This window comes from Myotis lucifugus, unplaced genomic scaffold, assembly GCF_000147115.1.
Source record: "Myotis lucifugus unplaced genomic scaffold, Myoluc2.0 scaffold_38, whole genome shotgun sequence".
Taxonomy (NCBI): domain Eukaryota; kingdom Metazoa; phylum Chordata; class Mammalia; order Chiroptera; family Vespertilionidae; genus Myotis; species Myotis lucifugus.
In genome coordinates this window covers 857,529-873,056 of record NW_005871086.1, presented here as the reverse complement: position 1 = coordinate 873,056, position 15,528 = coordinate 857,529, and the positions used below count along the sequence as shown (strand labels likewise).

The window sequence follows — 15,528 nt, the reverse complement described above, 5'->3', positions numbered from 1 at the left end:
GCTGGGGAAGGGAGGCGCCGACCAATCGGCGGCTGACAGCCACTAGGGACCCTACCCATGCACAAATTTCGTGTATGGGGCCTCTAGTATGCATATAAGCTCCCAGGTTAATCACTCCCCAACCTTCACCTTCCCTCTAAAATTCATCAGTCTGTTCCATGCTCTATGTCTCTTGGATCCATTTTGTTCATCAGTATATTTTATTCATTAAATCAATGGCAAGATTTATTAGAGTGACAAGTGATAGTAAGCTTTCAGAGAGGCAGAGAGAGCAGACAGGCTATAGGATAGCTGCGTGCACTCAGAAAAGGAAGTTACAGAGGCAAGAGGAGAGTCCTCTGCTCTGTTTACTGCTCCCCAGATTGCAAGTCTTGCCAGGACCCTTTGAGTTAGGAGAAAAGAAGGCAAAATTATGGGCCCAAGAGAAGGAAGGGCAGGGGCAGGCTCCAAGAAGGACACACACTGTGCTCTTTGCCTAGTTTCCATATATTCTCTTGGGTTCGGGAAAGCCCAATCTTTCTTTTGGACCACCGAACCCCTTTCCTGGCTTTTCCAGGCTGTGTTTGTGTCTTCCCCTATCCACTTTTCTGGATTCTCTGGGGCCTGTGCCCTTCCTCAATCCGATCCTTTCCCCAGACTTTCCCAGGCTAGTGCCCTTCCCTTGTATGGTCACCATTTTGGCTTCTACTGCACATGCCTCACAGTTCTGCTTCATCACTTGGCTTTTACTGGACATGCACCATGTAAAAGGAATTCCCCCTTGCTGTTTTCTCCCTCCCCGCCCCTCCATTAATCCAGTAAAATTAAGCCAGTTACCCTTTGGAGTGACTGTAAAGCTATCTTTCCTGCCTGGTCAACTAGGTGGGGTGTTTTGCTGTTTTGGCAGAACAATGCTAATTACTCCCCAGGGTGACTGTTCCATTTATCCCTTCCTCTTTTGTTATTATCTAACTAACTGTATGCTCTAATACTTCACACCATTGTCAGCCTAGAGAGATCTTGGCTTGCATTTGCCAGTTTTCCAAGGAGAGCAATGTTAGCTCTAGGGATCAAGCACGTCAAACTCAAAGGCTAACACGGGAAAAATAAACAAGGTTTAAGTTTATGTGGGCCACAAAAGAACAAAAGCTTCAATTTTCATAGAAATGTAGGTTCATTTCAATAGAGACATGCTAAATACAAAGGGCTGAAATAAATGAGTAATTGTTAACATAAAATAATAGAACATTTTAATAAAAATATTTTTCTTGAACATTAACTTACCAGACACCAAATAACTGCACAAATAAGCTTAAAGCAAATAAACCTATTTTTCTTGTTCTCCAAACGTGAAATATTTCCTGTTGTGCACACCAAACAGGTCAGTCCAAGACTAATGACCTGGCAATCAGCTGCTAAAATATTTGCTGCTAGTATTAGTGGAGAGAAATGGTGCGCCTGCGTGTAAGGCGCGTAAGGGAAATGAATGTAACATGATGATAGCAATGAGTCATTACTGAACGTTGTAGTTCATTATTAATAATTATGTATAACAGTATATTGAAAAAAAAAAAAAAAACCTCATCTGAGTCTTATATAAAGACTCACAGCAATGTTTGTCTGGATGAGAATCATTACCTCCCCAGCCAGGTCGGCTCAAAGAACAGGCTTATTGGGAGTCTGTGCCATGTTCTATCCTTATGCTATTTCCTTTTTATGACAGAATGACATAAAAGACATAGAGAAACAAAATAACCATTTCAGGGAGAAAAGGATCAATTAAAAAATAATAATATTTAATTTAAAAACCCCAAGAGTCACTAGGCCCAAGAGTCTAGATCCACAAATATTTTCTCCTGCCAATCTAATTTAGAAGAGAGAGTTTCACCACTTCTAATTTCCACTGGACCCTGCAGACAAGAGATCAGAGAGGCTGACAGGCTAAAATGCTAACCACCTCTGCCAGCTGTGGTCAGACATCCATAATCTGTCAGCTGCAGAAGCAGTCCAGGAACCAGCAGTGTCCCAGCCAGTATTCTCCTAGCTGGCTCGCCAAATAGTGGGGGCGTAAAAAAAATATTAATACTCTTCCTCTCGCTTTCTAAGTTCTTCTAGCTGGACTAATAACCAAATAAACAGAGATAGATAACAGGAGAAAATCAAAGTTTAATGCATGTACATGGGGAATTCACATAGGAATAAAATGTTCAAAGACAGTGAAGTAACATTGTGTATGTATAGGATATCAGATTTCAGGAGTGAGAATGGGCGATCTATAGGTAGTGAGGAAGAACAGAACACACAGGGCAGAAAAATCCTTGTGAGGCAACTCAGAAACAGGGAGACACAGGGGTATCTGGCTGACAGGTCCTTGTATAAAGCCCTCTTGTTTACCACACTCAATTGAAATGAGTCCAAGTCCTCAGTCTGAATCTTTTGGGATGGGAAAGGAAAAGGGTCAAAGGCCCTTTCCGAGTCTTTTGTTTTGTAATAAACATCTTAAAATCAATATCCCAAAAAGGTAGCTACATCCTTTTTTAACATCATGTTCTGCAAAATAGATGTTTTGTCAATTAAATGGTAATGAGAGAGGGTATTTGGCAAAACAACTATAATAGATAAAAGCTATAGAACTGTCAAGAGGATAGTAAGACCACCTTCCACCAAATCTGTGGCTTAAAACCAGCAAAGACCAGCTTAATCCAACTGTCGTGGGAGAAATGAGTGGGTAAGATTTCCCTGACACTAGTGGGCATGGGGTGGCTCTTGCTACAACTTCAGAAAATGAATTTCCTAAGACTCCCACAGGAGGATGAGTTGTGTTTATTGGAATTATATGTCTCAGGTTGCAAAGTACCATGAAAGTACTTCACACAATCCTGGAAGAGGTGTAGCTGGGGGTCCAGCAGAGCCAAAAACAGAGCCAGTGTCCAGAGCCTCTGTTCCATGTTGCAGCCAGGCACAGTTCAGGATCAAGGAGATTTAGTTGAGTAATTTATTGTGTGGAGTCCACATGGCCATGAGACACATGGAGGAATGCAGGAGAACGCACCCGGTGCAACAGGAGTACCAAGAAAGCAAGAGGACCAAGGGCCAAGGGACAAGAGAGAGGGATCCTTTGTCCAGGAGTTTAAATATTCAGGTTTCTCCCACTTACAGTGGCCATGCCTATTGTGGCCCCTGACTTGTTCCCAGGTGTTACTGACAGATAAGCACCTTCCATATCACTCAGACCTTACTGGGCATGTGTCCAAACAGCCTTTGTCAAGTCCCTTCCCCCATTGATCTATGGGGAACAGACTTGGAGAATTACAGCTATCTAGCAAGGCTGTATAAAGGGCATGCCTATATTATCTAGTCTTCCCTTTACTCCCTTTCTGTTACATAATAACCAGATTATGTCAATGGTATCACAACTTGGTGACTAGTTTCACCTAACCATAAACCCTACCCTCATTATGCAATCATTTTACTACATTAGCATGCTAAACAACACAACCTGAGCAGCCCTGGTCAGTCATGGAAAGCCCATAAAAGAACACAAAATGTCTGACAGAGCTCCTCTGAGAAATCCCCATCCCTTTCCCCAAAAGATCCTAATTATACCCCCTCTTATTAAATACCCAATCCCTGATTAAATGAACCTCAATAAAGGAAGCAATTCTTCTAAAGAGGGCTGTTGTGTCTGTGGAGTACCCATTCTGTCTCATGGCTTCACCAATAAACTCACTTTCACTTTAAACTCTATGCTGGCTTGTGTTTGAATTCTTTCCTGTGTGAAGTCAAGCACCCAAGGTGAATCTCAGACCCTCAGGTCCTTGGACCCACAGCCTACATCAGTAACTAGAATATTTATGCAAGCATTATTTTACAGGCCCTCAAAGTGGCCCACGGACCATGGAAAACTTGTGGTTCCCCAGAATCAGCTACTACCAAGTGACTATGGATCATGGGACAACTGATCTCATCCCATTTCCAAATCCTACATCCACACCAAGGCCCCTATATAAGCCATCCACAAGAACCTCTCAGAGAGCTCACTTCCCTTTTCTGGTTGCTCCCTTGTGTACAAGCTGTCTGCAAAAAATACATGTGCCTGATCTTGTACAGAGTTCAGTGCTTATTTCTATGATATGGAGACTCAAGAACCTGGCTTTTAAGATAGGTGTTAACGTAGAAAGCATATAAAGAATTTTGTGGTTTATTTGAACCAAACTATCGACATATGCTGAGAAGCAGAACCTCAACGGATTGAGATAATGCTCCAGAGAATGGCGGGTTACATCGGTATTTATACATTGCAATCAAAGGAAAGGGACATAGATGGGTTACACGAAATTCATTGTTGATCGATTAACTATGGTGACCACTACCTTGTAGCAAGTGCTGCCAAAACAAGTTACAAGTTACCCAGACATCTCACACATATGTTATCTTAGAGGCAAAAAGGTAAATGGGCTCAGTAAAGATCTAAGTTGATCTTTGTCAGGGAAAATACTGGCCTAGGACATAACTACCCACCATAACCAGTTTGTAGTTAAATATTTCATTTTCAGACCATCTTTTGTGGTTACTTTAGGTCTCTGAGTTTGCAAGACTGCCACGCAGGTCTCCCCTGCACTTGTCAGGTTAGCATGTGGCTCCTTTCATCCACATAGGTAACAGTAAATGATGCCTTATTTGTTGTTAATTGTTAATTAAGAAGACAGTAAGGGAGTGAGAAAGAAGATAAGCTATAGGGCGCGGCTATAGGGTTAAGCCTCGGACTGACCTGTTGGCAAAGCCACAAACAAGTCCCAGCTTAGAGGACACAGTCCTCTTAGCATAATTAGGCTTGACCTTATGATGCTCCCTAGATCTTATCTGGATAGCTAATGGGCTGAGGGAGATGTAGCAAGTGCTGCCAAAACAAGTGAAACTCACAAGAACATTGTAACTATGGTGACCACTACCTTGTTTACCTCTGACTATAAAATAAAGGCTCAGCTTGCCTCTGGATCTCTCTCTGTGGCCTCAGCCAGGCACAGGAAGATCCACCTAGACCAGTGATTCTCAACCTTCTGGCCCTTTAAATACAGTTCCTCATGTTGTGACCCAACCATAAAATTATTTTCGTTGCTACTTCATAACTGTAATGTTGCTACTCTTTTTTAAAAAATATATATTATTGATTTTTTACAGAGAGAAAGGAAGAGGGAGAGAGAGTTAGAAACATCGATGAGAGAGAAACATTGATTCAGCTGCTTCCTGCACACTCCCTACTAGGGAGGTGCCCACAATCAAGGTACATGCCCTTGACCGGAATGGAACCCAGGGCCCTTCAGTCTGCAGGCCGATGCTCTATCCACTGAGCCAAACCAGTTAGGCAAATGTTGCTACTCTTATGAATCGTAATGTAAATATCTGATATGCAGGATGGTCTTAGGTGACCCCTGTGAAAGGGTCATTCAACTGCCAAAGGGGTCGTGACCCACCGGTTAAGAACCGCTGACCTAGACTCAGCTTATTCTCTTTGTCTGTCATTTCTTCATCCATTCGCCACCCTCACTCAGGCTTGTGAACCCTTGGCTGAGCTGGCTCGGCCCAATAAGCATTGGAGGGAGGAAGGTGAGAAAACACCTTTCCATCTACACTTACTGCAAACCACAAAGAAACCCAAAGTACATGTGAACTCACTGAATGATTTGTCCCCCAGAAAGTGGCTCCTGGGAAACAGTGTTGAGATGCTTCCAGGCGTGCCACTGTCTAGTCTTCAAGAGGTACTCTTTCATTTTGTACCTGAAACAGTGAAATGCTTGCTCTCTCTGATATCTTAATTTTAATCCGAATTTCTCCCATGGCCTTCCAGCTAATATCTCCCACTATAGATATGCTAAATAACTGGAGGAATTCTGCTTAAGGTTTGAGTTTTTATAAGAGCAGCCACTTGTCAGAAGGAGCCTTTTCCAAAGAGGTGGGGATATATATACAAAGTAATGACTGTTCATCAAAGATTTACAGGAGTCTCCAGACTAGACTCAGTTCAGCTGGGGTCAGAGGACAGATAGGAACAAAATAATTTAGAAATTTCTTGCTCTTTCTTGGACCCTGGTCATGCCTAACTATCTAATATCCTACCCACCTCCCCATCCTTCCCTTTCCTTGACATAAATGAACCTGAAATCTGCGTTCTCTTAACATGGAATTGTGGACGCTATAAGGCACCCCTCCCCCTCCATCTTCTTGAGCTGGATCTTCTTGGTCAATGAATATTTGCTTACTTCAAACTCTGATGTTTTAAATATTGTTCTTGTGTGTTTTTTTAAGCATTGGGCACACAAACCTTGTACAGGCAACAAAACTTCTAGGTAGGATCTCCATCATAAATCATGAATTATTCATGTGGAGAGCTATATCAAATCCAAAAAAAACAATATTAAAGTGCTTTCTACCATGAGTGAATAGATTCAGAGCCCCTAGTGATCCCACTTGCTCTGTGAGGCCTGAATCAGACTAAGAAGGCAAGCATGGGGATTGGGAGCAGGCCTTCACTTCACAGAGAGAAAGCTCAACATGCAAATACTGATGAGGCAGCTCTTGGAAAGAAGGAGTCTGATACGATGACCACTTACTGTTAATTGAAGGACTCATTTTAATTGTGGATTTAATACTAGACTGGGGGACAATTTTCTGATGGAACTGAAGGAAGAATTTACCACAGAGAGAGGCAGAACACAGTATGATTTTCTGGATATGTAATCAGTGGAGGACACCAGATGTTGCACCTTGATCCTTGACTTGGGCTAAGAAAAAAATTTAGAGCCAAGGAACTCCAGTACAAGCAAAAGTTTATTTAGGAAGTCACAGGAGTAGAAGAAATAATCCATGGAAGAAGTGAGCCAGCTAGACTGCACAGACTCAGGAAGCAAGTTACAAGAGGCAAACAAGGGCCCTTGGAGCTTAGGTGAAAGAAAGCAAAGATAATGCACCTGAGGGAAGAAAGAGGGAAAGAAAAGTTTGGGCATGCTCTAGAGCAGTGGTTCTCAACCTTGGCTGCACATTAGAATCACCTGGGAATCTTTTATATATATATATATAATTGATTTTTTTTTTTTACAGAGTGGAAGGAAGAGGGATAGCGAATTAGAAACCTCAAAGATAGAGAAAACTCAATCAGCTGCCTCCCACACACCTCCTACTGGGGATCTGCCCACAACCAAGGTATATGCCCTTGACCGGAATCGAACCTGGGACCCTTCAGTCCGCAGGCCGATGCTCTGTCCACTGAGCCAAACCAGTTAGGGCTGGGAATCTTTTTAAAATCCTGATTTCTGGGCCTCATCCTCCGGAAATTCTGTTTCTTTGTTACTAATGTTGTGGCCCCACCCCATAACTAAGAAACAGAATTTCTGGAGGATGAGGCCCAGAAATCAGGATTTCAAAAAGATTCCCAGGTGATTCTAATGTGCAGCCAAGGTTGAGAACCACTGCTCTAGAGAGAGAGTGTGCACCTGAGGGAAGAAGGGGATAGGGAAAAGTATGAGAGAGAGAGAGAGAGAGAGAGAGAGAGAGAGAGAGAGAGAGAGGCCTGGTCCTTCATCTTGAGGGCATCTATTTCCCAAAGGCATGGATTTTAGGGGAGATCTCAGGGGAGGATCTGGTCCCAAAGCCAGCCATGTCATTGCTTCATCTGGTTTTGCTGCTTTTCTGGGCCTGCAGCTGAAACACATCTGAGGCCTGGATGTTATATCTAGTTTGAACAAAACTCTCTCTGTGGTCAACAGATCCAAGGCTTTGTTTTTAAGATTGTTTGATTCGGGTCAGAACCTCATTGTCCTGGGGATTTAATGCTTCAGGAAATGGTCATGAAAGGGCTTGCATGAGAGTTGCATGATGCTATTTTCTGGCCCCCTTGTACCTCCTCTAAGGGTGTCTCCCTCATGACTAGCAACATTCCAAGGAATGAAAGTTCAGGGGAGAATCTGAACTGCATGACCAGCGATATGAAAGGTCAAGGCATATAAACTGTATGACCAGTGATCTGCTAGGGGAGGAAAGGTCACCTTGGGGGTGAAGTCCCACCATACAATACTTGTTTACGAAATTTCCCCAATTGCTAGGCACCCGGGACTGTCTATCCTGGTAACCTTCTGTATCTGGCCTGTAGTTTCTACTCTGGTCATATCTGTGTAACTGCCTACAATATCAGATAGACTTAAAGCTGCAAGGGTAAGGAAGAGCTGGGACACTAATATGTGTTTATCTGTGTACTGAGAATGTAGAATTATTGAAGCTTGTTTGGTTTAAAGAATCTTCTGAAAATTAATATTATTCTTCATTGGACATGATTATCTCTGCCTTCAAGCAGATACCCATGTTAGTACCTCCATTTTAAGGTTAATCTGCCTGGGTTAGTCTTCTGGTAACAGAGTAGGCATCTAGACAGGCATGAGCAGAGCAGGAACCAAAGTCCTGAGTGGAAATTCCTGGGTGCCTAACAAGGAACAAAACTAGAGAAAACAAGTATTATAGGCTTGCATCATACTCCCAAGGTAACCTTTCCTCCCTAGCATGTCACTAGTCATGCAGTTTAGACCCTTTGACCTTTTATATCATTAATCATGCAATTTAGATCCCCTTTTTAAGAGGAACAAGGGGGCAGAGAATAGAATCATACAACTCCCATACAAGCCCTTGCATGACCATTCCCTGAAGCATTAAACCCCCAGAAAAATGAGGTTCTGACCCGCATAAAATAATCTTATGAACAAAACCTTGGATCTGTTGACCACAGAGAGCGTTTTGGTCAGACTAGAGATAACAGCTAGGCCTCAGTTGAGTTTCAGCTCCAGGCCCAGAAAAGCAGCAAAACCAGATGAAGAAATGACATGGCTGACTTTGGGACCAGATTTAATTACTAATGATCTCCTACCCTAGCACTAATCAATCAGTAGAGATCACAACCCTGAATGGACACACTTTTGGAAGCTGATGCATATTCTATCGAGATCCATCCCTGAGACCTCCCCTAAAATCCCCACCTTTAGAAAACAAATAAAAGCCCTTAAGATGAAGAACCCAGCAGGTGCTCTCCCTCTCTTGAGTACACCCACACCTTTCTGCACCTTTTGTCCCCAGGCACACTCTCTCTAGCATGCCTGTGCCTTTCTCCATCTTCCCTCTGGTGCATTATCTTTGCTTTCTTTCTCCTAAACTCCAAAAGCCATTCTTTTGCCTCTGTAATTTGTTTCTTAAGTCAAGCAGTTCAGCAGGCTCACTTCTTCTAACTTTTGCTGTATTTGAGTTCTTGGCTCTGAATTCTTTCTTAGCCAAACCAGATGTAATCACTAATGATGCCCTACCTCCTAGCACTAATCAATCAGTAGAGATCACAACCTTGAAAGGATTGGGGTGTAATTCTGCCATGTTAATCAGAAGGGACTAGATCAGTGATGGTGAACCTTTTGAGCTCGGTGTGTCAGCATTTTGAAAAACCCTAACTTAACTCTGGTGCCATGTCACATATAGAAATTTTTTGATATTTGCAACCATAGTAAAACAAAGATTTATATTTTTGATATTTATTTTATATAGTTAAATGCCATTTAACAAAAATCAACCAAAAAATGAGTTCGTGTCATAGGTTCGCCATAACTGGACTAGATAGAACTCCTTTTTTTGTGGAGTAGCAATAAGTCTCCCCACAGAACAGAGACCTCTGATTTATCGCCTGATGACTGTTTCTCTTGTTGTGCCTGACCCCTCCAGGACAGGACTCCACCTTCTCCCAGTCTCCACCTATTCAGACCACTTTCTTTTCCATTGGCACCCTGGCTGTGCAAGTCTGAACCTGGACCATCTGTTGTCACCTATCACTTTATTCCACAGATGGAGGTCCCAGTGGTCTCATGACCCAGGTGAAAGATTACATGAGTGGAGCCATATTAAAATAGAGCCTAAGGGAGAAACCAAGATGGCGGCATAGGTAAACACCTGAAATTGCTGCCTCGCACAACCACTTCAAAAATACAACTAAAAGGAGTGCAACTCTAGTCAGGGCCACCGGAACAAGCGCCCGGGAACAGCCTCAGCGCCAAGGACTACAACTCCCGGCATGCCTCGAATGCGATGGCCGAGGTGCGGGGGCGGAGCCCGGCCCTGTGGCTACCGGCTAGATGGCCCGACCCCCCCAACCCCCCCTGCCGGACCGCGCACACGAGCCGGGCTCGAGAGCCATGGAGGAGCCGCAGCCCAGGCCCAGCCCGTGGGCTCCTGCAAGCCGCACCTGGAGAAGCTGACCCTGGGGGTCACCCGCATCCTGGAATCATCCCCAGGTGTGACAGAGGTGACCATCATAGAAAAGGCACCTGCTGAACGTCATATGATTTCTTCATGGGAACAAAAAAATAACTGTGCTGCCTGAGGATGTCAAGAATTTTTACCTGGTGACCAATGGCTTCCACATGACATGGAGTGTGAAGCTGGATGAGCACACCATCCCATTGGGCAACATGGCAATTAATAGTATCACAAAACTGACTCAACTCAGCCAGTCTTCCATGTACTCACTTCCTAATGCACCAACTCTGGCTGACCTGGAGGACAATACACAAGAAGCCATTGAGAACCAGCCAGAGAAGCCCCACTTTGACTCTCACACTGTGATATTTGAGCTGGACCTTTGCAACAGGAATGGGAAGGTTTGCCTCATCCACAAAAAAGGGAAACCAGCATTAGCACAAGACACTGAGATCTGGTTCCTGGACAGAGCACTGTACTGGCATTTCCTCACAGATACCTTTACCGCCTATTACCGCCTGCTCCTCATGCACCTGGGCCTGCCCCAGTGGCATTACGCCTTCACCAGCTATGGCATCAGCCCACAGGCCAAGCAATGGTTCAACATGTATAAGCCCATCACCTACAACACGAGCCTGCTCACTGAAGAGACTGACTCCTTTGTGAACAAGCTGGATCCCAGCAAAGTGTTCAAGAGCAAGAACAAGATCTTAATCCCCAAAAAGAAAGAGCCTGTTCCATCTGCAGGCAGCCAGAAAGGGCCCTTGGGTCCTCCCTCCAACCCCTCCACCCCTAAATCCTCCTCTGGCTCTGGAAACCCTGTGCGGAAATGAGTCTCCCTCCCCTGCCCCCAGCTCCCTGCAGCCCCACAGTGATGATTTCCATGCACAGATGCCCAGGAGGGCCCAAGCCTGAGGGCCTCCTCCCATCTGAGTGACCAAACCCTAGGCCTCTTACTCCCATGAATTAGCCAGGAGTTGGAAGGGCATACTCAGGTCTCCCGGAGAGTCCTCCTCTCATGCCACCCCTACCTCCAGAAGCTGTGTAAAATTTTAGATCTTGTTTAAAGTAGCCAAATAGATCTGTTCAGAGGTTCCTCTCTTCCCAGCAGCAGCCTCCCAGCAGTAACTGAGGAGTGCCCCAAAGAAGCCGCTGGTTTAGAACCACAATGTTCTGTTGGTAGCGACTAATCACATGTTGCTATTTAAATCTAAGTTATACTACAAATCCATGTCCTTATAACATATCTTGCATTATAGCCACACTGAATATTCATGTGGCTAGTGGATTCCACACGTACAGCGCAGAGATACTGGGACATTTCTATCACCACAGAAAATTCTATTGGATGGCACCCCATTAGAAGCTTGCCACTGTTCTTCCTCAGTTCAATTAATATTTGTTAGAGAATGTTGATACCTTAATTTGATGATTATAATGTTCCACGGACACTCTTGAAAATATAATTATATATTCTTTATATCCTTCACCACAAATCTGCATTTTTTCCAGTTTTTTTTAATAAAGTTTCTTGCTTCCAAAAAAAATTCAACTAAAAGACAAAATGGACATCATCCAGAACCACAGGAGGGCTGGCTGAGTGGAAATTCTACAACTAGAAGAAAAGAGAAAAGCACACTGAGACTCAGAGGAGGTGCAGAAGTAAAGGGCAGAGGTACGGAGGCACGCACGGAAAGAGCTGGCAACTGAGGACACAGTTGTCTTTTTCGATCGGAAAGGAGGCACAAGCTCCTGACTGCTCTGAAATCCAGTTCTGGGCAAGTCTCTGGGGACCCAGACTCATACAGGCAGAAACTGGACTGTCTGGCATTGGGCAGAACTCCAGGGTGGCTTTCTCTCAGAGGTACTTGCAGAGATTACCGCGGGACACTGAGACCCAGGGATTCTTAAGGCAGGGCTGAGGATCAGCCATAGCTGTTTGCTCCACCCTGTTGATTCCCTGAGACCCCCACCCCACCCAAGCTGTGCACAGAGGCTCTTGCATATGAATGACCTATCCCTTTGCAATCTAAAATTACCTAACAAACTGCAGCTGGGTCAGAGAGACCCACAACATCCAAAAGAAGGCCCAAGGCCCCACAGCAGCTTGCATTGCTTCATAGCTGGGCCTCATCTGGGCACCTCCAAACCCCAAACAAAGAAGAGGAATCTGCAGATCTCTCCATAGCTCCTGCTGGGTAGCCTCAGGCAGAGGCTAAATTACCACCTCCTTAGAGATCCAAGAGCCAGTGTACCCAGTGGTCAGAGTGGGACCATCAAGATTATAACTCCTCAGATCCATAAGGGACACACTCAGGGGGCAGACTCAGTGAGCACCAAAGCCCCACTGAAGCAAGTCTTGCCCCAGAAGGGTGTCTCCAGCATAGAAGTTCTCCCACTGTAGACACAGCTGATTCTCATAGCCAATTGGCCTGGAGGTCAATTCCTCCCAGTGATACCTACAACAATAAGACTTAACTACAACAAGACTGTGTACAAAGCCCACAAAGGGGTGCACCAAGAGTGTCCACCTCAGGTAATTGGGGAGGCTGAGCCACTGGGCCTTATAGGACACCTAGAACAGAAAGCCACTCTATCAACACAGGGAAGCAGCCAAAATGCAGAAACAAAGAAACAGGGCATAGATGAAAGAAATGGAAGAAAGCAAACTACTGGATATAGAGTTAAAAGAGAGCCTAAGTAGCCATTACAGAAGAACTGCTCTGAACATCTTATGTTTCTTTATCTTACAAGCTGGACCAAACCACCATAATTCCAAGGAGGCCAAGACTATCCTATTTGTAAAGACTGGTGAAATTAGACTTTGAGAATGACCAGATTGCTAACCAACAAATTAAATACAATTTCAGGTGAATCTCAAGCCAACCCATGAAGTACAAATCTAACCCTACCTCATCTAGCACCAATAAACTTCTTTAATACAACTTACCTCATCTTTCTCCCTTTTTCCCATAAAAACTTGAGCCCCTATAAAGGGAGAACACTATTTGGGTTTCTGCCTGAATTTACTCTCTCGAATTGCAATTCCTTTGGATCTTAAAAAAAGAAAAAAAAATGCTTATTGCCTCTCATTTTTGCTTTCTATTTTTTCAGTTAATACCCAGAAAGTACAAGGACCCAGAAACCAGCTCTGGTGATGTACAGATACAAATGCAGCAGAACACCAAGTAAGCATTCTTAGAATCTCCACTAAAATGTTAGCACTGGCAGGAAGAAAACTGATGAGTTTTAAGCTTGGGAAGAAGAGTGAGATAAACTTAAGAAAAATTATATCTAAAGGAAACAAATCTAAAAAATTAAAGTTTCCTTTCTCTCCCTCCACCCCCCACCCTCCTGCATCCTCACCACTGGTAAGGAGTGAGACTCCCATTACCCCAGAAATGTAGGAATGTCTGGCGGCTCTCACCTACAGACCCTCCTACTTATACAGAAGTTCCCAGGGCTAAGAATTCAGTTTACAGAAGAAAAATAGCCACTTCCATCATTTTTAAATGTGGTATATAAAGACAATAACAGAAGTAGTTAAACTGGATGGAAGTAGGGCCTTCCTCTCCCTATGACCTTGTCTAGAGTCAGATACAGCTGTAAAACAAAGGGACAAATAAAATGACTAAGTGATGACAGAAGCTGAGTCTGTCCAAGAAATGTAAGGAAGCTTTGCCAAGAACTAAACAGACCCAAAGGCCAAGTACCCTGGGAATCTGTGAGAGCCGCCAGCTCAGGAAGAGCCACAAGTCCACAGCATGTAGTGAAGCAGGAAGACTCGGAATTTTTTTCTTGAGTTGACTCTGGTGGCAGAAAGGATGACTGGGAAGCAAGGAAACATAGTCCCAGCTGTGCCGCAAACTAGCAGCAGCCCTGAGCAAGCCACTTAACCTTTCTGAGGTTCAGGTTGCTCCTCTATAGAAAGCAGGGGTTACATTAGGACAGAGGTGCCATGTACATCCTTACTCCTCTCAAGCCTTCTGTAGAGGCTACTGTGAAACTACATCATTGTTTAGAAGTTCTTCTATAGCAGTTGAATGAAAGTTTGTACACAAGTTGAAATCTACTTTTTTTCCTTCTAAAATCCCTTCTAGCTCCTAAACAGACAGTTCCAATTTTCCAAGTAAGAGATGGTCATTTTTCTAATTTAGTAATAGCTCGCTCAAACAGAAAGAAAAAAGAAAGAGAAGAGAAAAGAAAATTTAGTATTATAATTTCATACCCTCCTCCCCCTCCCCACTCTGAAGCTGGGCAGGGTCTTCCTGATGTCACACTGTCCTTCCTTCTGTGTCAGAGATTTTAGTAGGTTCACCCAGCATGAGTGTCCTCTGTAGCACCCTTCTATCTAACCAGCCCACACTTGTTAGTACATGCAGACCCAGGGAAAGGTCCCAGGACTAAAAACCTACTTCCCTAAGGGAAGGGCAAGGAAAGACCAATGAAAGAGGCTGGTCACTCCAGTCTGGTAATTAATAGAATTCACTAAGGGAAACTTACATACAAGCCCATCTTGGGTGGCTGTGAGATAGAATGGATCCCTGGGACACCTGGCAGGTGCCAATGAATTTACTTAGGCTAAAAGGGGTGGGGAGTAATCTGGGATAATAATATGTGAATGCTACGAGGTACAAAAATCACTTTACATGTTTGACAAGATCAGGACAATAGCCTATTTCAGGAAGGAACAAGTCATTGGAGGCAGGGGAGGAGTCAGAATGAACATCAATTATGATCTGACAGTCTCTAAGGGGGATTTATGGGAAGCAATCTCTGTTCTGGGCCAGGTCCAGCTCACAGGACAGGAATCATATCATGGAATAGTCTTTCCTCCACACTTAAAATTTTATGTTTGGCATCAAGGAATCTACTTGAAAAGGGATTATCTCCAAAAAGAATTCTCTAAAAGCCAAGAGTCAGAGAGGAGGCATTTAATGATTCTACTTGCTGCTCACCAAAGTTAACCAGATTTACAGTTCTCACCTTCTGGCAGGAAAGCAATCACATTAACAGTAACCTGAATGGAGACAGCTTCAGGAAGCCAGGTAGTTGCAACTGAGTTTTATTGAAAGAAGCAGTAAAATGGTTCACATAGGACCCACCTCACAACCCACCCCTCACCCTCAAACCATGCAGGACCAAGTCTCAGGCCAGGGAAACACTTTAGTGTTGGATAGGAGCCCTAACTTGAGTCATTTCCCTCAGTGCTAGCAAGGAGGAAGGGGAGACAGGTGACCCGATAAGGTGGGGCATCTCACTGCTCTGGTC

General features: G+C 44.0%; 1 pseudogene; it reads left to right on the top strand.

Moving 5' to 3' along the window:
- Window positions 1–10,214: 10,214 nt before the first annotated feature.
- On the top strand, window positions 10,215–11,418 carry LOC102440979 (annotated as a pseudogene).
- The last annotated feature ends 4,110 nt before the right edge of the window (window positions 11,419–15,528 follow it).